The sequence below is a fragment of the Ictidomys tridecemlineatus genome, chromosome 7 (assembly GCF_052094955.1).
Source record: "Ictidomys tridecemlineatus isolate mIctTri1 chromosome 7, mIctTri1.hap1, whole genome shotgun sequence".
Lineage (NCBI taxonomy): Eukaryota > Metazoa > Chordata > Mammalia > Rodentia > Sciuridae > Ictidomys > Ictidomys tridecemlineatus.
Genome location: NC_135483.1, coordinates 51,874,736 through 51,879,989, shown reverse-complemented (window position 1 = coordinate 51,879,989; position 5,254 = coordinate 51,874,736). Strand labels below are relative to the sequence as shown.

Sequence of the window (5,254 nt, the reverse complement as noted above, 5' to 3'; positions counted from 1 at the left end):
ATGAGGACATGGGGAGGTAAGCCGCGGTTCCCAAGCTTGTTCCTGCTGTGCTTCCTTAATGCCTCCCACCACTCATACCCAATCATTTCCTTGGTTCTTTGAGTTGAATCTGGGAGGATGTTCAAAGGTTTCAGAAAATACTACAAGCAAAGCTGATCTAGAATTTTACAAGTACAGTAGATGATCTGAAAATGGCCTGCGTCTTGGATTGATTAAATCGTTTAGACAGTTTACTTCTTGGTTTTCTTTCACCCCGGAGCTACAGCGCACAGACTACAGAAGCCAACACATGACTGTGTGCCTTTTAACAGGAGAATGTAACAGAGCAGATGCTCCAATTTTATGGAACAGGACAAGACACAATCTGAAAGGAAACAAATCTGTGTTATCATAAGGACAAGATTCATTTTGGTTTAAGTCTGTTTAACATTGCAACAGACTGTGAGGGTCACAGAGGTCGATAAACACATGCCCCAAAGTCATGATTCTTTGAAATACAAAAAACTAAGTCCTTTGGGTAGGTAGAAAAAAAAGTATTTCCACTCACAAAGTAGGCTAAATAATCTTTGGTCTTAACAACAATTAATTACCTATCCATAATCCATGCTCCTCCATTTCCTTATTAACAGACTCCCCTTCCCCATCTTCTCTGGCAACTTGGAGTGGCCATGTGACACTGTTCTGACCGATAGTTCACAGGACGTCTGCAGGTGAGTTCTAGGTTCTGCATTCCGGATACACATATGGCTCTTACTGTCCCTGTTTGGAAAGACAAGAGGCGACTAGCACTAGAGTCATCAAAGCCACCTTGCAGCCACGAGAAAACAGCTGAGAGAGCTACCTACCACACAACCAGCCATTGGTTGGTTCTAAACTTGTGCAAAAAAGAAACCCCCCAGTGTAGGCTCTTACTGCTGTTGGGTTTTCTGTGATGAGCAGTTGGATTGAATGACTAATGGACACAGCTCTCTAGGATATTTTTAGATCAACCCTAATGAAGTGAAAATTTTGTTGCATTGATTGTTAAATGTAATTTTTAAAAAATTATCTTAAAAGACGTGGTTTTAAAGTTTTAAATTTATAAAAACCATCATTATTGATCTTCTGAAAAAATTGTGATGATCCTGGAGTGAAGACTATGAACAGATTAATGCCCTCTCAGGAATCAGCAAGGTCTTGCTCTCACGGGACTGAACTGTTTGCTACCAGAGTGGGTTATTATAGAGCAGTATTACCCCTGTATTGTCCCTTCCACTTGTGTTCACTTGTCACTTTTAAACACTGTCCTGGTGTGTGATACCATCTGACATTCAAAATGCAACACCAGGCCCTTGCTAGATGTGGACTCCCAAATTTTGAAGTTTCCTGATTCCAGAACCATGAGCTGTATAAACCTCTTTTCTTTAAGAATTACCCAGTCTTAAATATTCTGTTATAGCCACAGAAAATTGACTAAGATGCCCATTTATACTCTCATGAAAACAGAATCTTTTTTCAGGAACTTAACAAATTGACACTTATGTATTTCCTGAGAATTGGTGCATAATATTTTCTTTTCCCTCTGAATTCTAAGCTCCACAAGATCAGGAAATGTGCTTGTGCCTGTGTCCTAGTCCCTGAAGAGAAGAATAGAAAGCAGAATGTTTTAGACATACTGTCTCTCAAGGAACCACTGGCAAAGTCCAAGTGGCCTTGGTCCAAGGATTTATAGAATTTAGGGATTGTCAAAGATGACGTCCATGCTAAATTCTACTAACTGAAATGTTCAAGCTTTTCTATTTGCCACTTCCCCGGCCCCCTCACTATAAACCCCTGGGGGGCAGAAATATGACCCAGGATGACAATTTCCACAGAGTGGTCTGGGCCAAACTTCCAACCTTCCAGCCAACCAATAGTGTTTAGGAGAGGGAGGCCAGTTTCTAATCCCTCTTAGTTACCTTAAATAGGAAAAAATATTGATCATCCATAGATAAAGTGAGAACCTCTGAATGCTTTTATATATATTTAGGCCTACATTTTGACAAGATAAGAATCTCTATTTACACTGGTGACAAGCAGGCATCTGGAGAGCATTGAACTGTAGTGATACTTTGCTCCCATGTGAGGTTGGTTTTTGGAGTATAACATGAAGTTATTTGGCTTTTGAAAGGTGCCATTCCTTTTCTGGGAAAAGGAATGAATTCAAAGGAAAGAATTCAAAATAAGCATTTGTAATATTAAAACATACCCAAGGGGCCGGGGATGTGGCTCAAGCGGTAGCGCGCTCGCCTAGCATGCGTGCGGCCTGGGTTCGATCCTCAGCAGCACCACGTACCAACAAAGATGTTGTGTCCGCCGAGAACTAAGAAAAAATAAATAAATGTTAAAATTCTCTCTCTCTCTCTCTGTCCCCCTCCCCCCCTCTCTCTCACTCTCTCTTAAAAAAAAAAAAAAAGATGTTGTGTCTGCCGAAAACTAAATAAATAAATAAAAATTAAAAAAAAAAAAACATACCCAAACCCAAATGAAAAGACAATGAAAAACTAGAAAGAAATCTCACAATTCATAAAAACAAAACAAAACAAAAACTTGAAAATATAATGCTTGTTGAGAAATATTTTACTGTTTGCTGCTTATTGTACTTCTTTGCTCTAAGCACCTACTACAATGGAAAAGCCCCCAAATGATTCCTGTTTATCTTGAAGTCTCCTCAATCCACACTGTCTGGGTCTCAGAAGACATAAAGGCAGGAAGTGGGACAAGAGAGGAGGGGAGGGAAGGTCTGCTGGAAGTCGCATTTCCGGGCACCAGCTGCACACTGTAGACTGTGGAGCTGAGCAGTCTTAGTGACAGTAGGTGGCCTGAAGGCCAGGGTCCAGATCACTTGAGTGCTTATCTATCCAGATGACTTAAATAGGAAAAAAAAAAAAATAAAGCAGACAAGTAGAAGGATTTCTAGAGAATAAATGAATCTCTGATTCAGCAGTGATTTAATTCTAGGTAGTAATTTTATAAGCTGCTTTTTTTTTCTACTGAAATAGAATATCCCAGTAGAATATCATTATATTTAGGATATAAATCCTAAATCATGTTATAAATTATCAAGTAAAAAATAATTTAAAGGTATACTATATGAGGATAAATGTCATCTTATCAGTCCTTTACTTATTTGATAGATATCTGCTTTAACAGGGGAATTTTTTTTTCCCCTGGATTTTAATGTAACCTTAAATACTCTAAAATAATTGTGAGAAAAATAACATTTAAAAAAAACCTTGATAATTCTTCTCAGTGCCTCTTAGCCAAGAATTTTTAAAAGATTATCAATAAGTTATTTATCACACAGGTAATCCATAATGAAGAACTGATCAGAAAATATCAGAAACATAGAATTAGTAAACCTATGGTAGAAAATTACATACTTTTATACTTCATCACTATAATGAAAGTAGTAGGATTACATGCAGAGGGGAGATACTGCCTCCACCAGGGACAAAAATATTTTGGAATACTATTGCACTGACATATTTTTTAAATATTAATAACTTCTTATTAAGAAGTTGTGACCTTTTAGTTAAAGTCACTTTCAAATCCAAAACACAGGATGTTCTGTGACCTTCTCTATCTACTTTCTGGGAAGTCAGATTCAAATGCTGAACTTGAGGTCAGAAAAATGATAGAATCCTACATATAGTTAACATCAATGCTAATGAAGTTGCATGATTATTTTTAAATGTTGCTTAGTATGATGACTTCCCTTTTTTTGGATAACTACCAAGAAGGGGAACAGCTGGGTTAAATGGTAGTTCTGTTCCTCTCTTTTGAGTAATCTCCATACTGATTTCTATCCTGGTTGTATTAATTTGCATACTATAGCAATACCTACATTCCAATGTTTATAGCATCCAATATTTATTCACAAGAACCAAGTTATATGGAGCCAGCCTCAGTGCCCTTCAACAAAGGAATGGATAAAGAAAACACACACACACACACACACACACACACACACACACACACAAAATAGGGTTTTAGTCAGTCATAAAGAAGACTGAAATAATATCATTGGCTGGTAAACGGATGGAACTGGAGAACAAGATGCTAAGTGAACCAAACCAGACTCAGAAAGTCAAGAGTCCAATATTTTTCTCTCATATGTGAAAGCTAGAGAGAAAGGGGGAAAAATGAATTTTAAAAAGTAGGGGAATTCTCATGAAAATAGAAGGAAGAACAGTAGAGGACGGTGATTGAGGTGGAGGGAAGAGAAGAAAAGGTGAGGAACTATGTGCATGTATGGATGTATCACAATGAATCCCACTTTCATGTATAATTACAATGTACCAACCATAAATAAATAAATAAATAGAAGGAAGACCAGTAGAGTAGAGGAAAGGGGTCAGGGGGTCAGGGGAGGGAAGAGGGGAAAGCAAGGGCAAATACTGGGAAATGAAATAGAGCAAATTATGTTTCATGCATATATGTCACAAAGAGCTCCACTAATATGTAGAATTATAATGCAATAATAAAAACAATAAATAGACAAAGAATAAAATTGTTTTTTGTTTGTTTTTTACTGGTGTTTTCACAACTTGGATTGGACACAGCACAGAGCCATTCTTCATGTCTGTTCTGAAGTGCTAACAGGCAAATAAAGAATACAACCCTGGACTTTTCCCATGAAAGGATCCATAAGAAGGCCACTCTATGTCGGAAGCTGAGTCTGGCTGGACTTCTTTCCTGCCTTCAGGCCTGCCTTTTCATTCTGAAGTTAAAAGTAGAACTATTTTACCTGCATGTCCCAGTTTTATCTGTGAGGTTGGGGGTGGACGAAACACAGATGGAATCAATAAGTTTTATTGTGCAGACAGTATGGTATTCACTCTCCAGTGACCTTGTTTTGTGTGTATACATAGGGAAAAGTTTAACAAGCCATCATTGACTCTGACAATGGGGGCATAGGAGTGGCTCTCAAACCAAGGAGCAGAGATTATCGCTTTGTGAGGGCAAATTTGATTAAGAGGCAACCCTTGTGCACTTTTTGTGGGATTAAATAGGGAGCCAAATGCTTAGTTTCAATATAACCATCTTTCCAGCAGCCTTAAGGAAAAAGCTGCCTGTCAACACTTGGGTAAACAATATGAATGATGGAAGGAAAAGTGCTCAGAGGCAGGAAAGAGACGGGCATTGAAAGTTTATAAGACCTGCATGCAATTCATGAAAAGACCAGAATGCTCATAAAGAGAATGGATTCTGTGCCCTCCCCTCTGCAGCCTCC

At 38.3% G+C, this 5,254-nt stretch overlaps 1 long non-coding RNA gene across 1 annotated transcript; it reads right to left on the bottom strand.

The window, feature by feature from the left end:
* Positions 1-365: 365 nt before the first annotated feature.
* On the bottom strand, positions 366-2,403 carry LOC144365467 (uncharacterized). The gene is made up of 2 exons (XR_013423933.1): positions 2,228-2,403; positions 366-759 (listed from the first exon to the last, which is right to left on the bottom strand). It is a non-coding gene; the product is annotated as an uncharacterized LOC144365467 (long non-coding RNA).
* Positions 2,404-5,254: the final 2,851 nt, after the last annotated feature.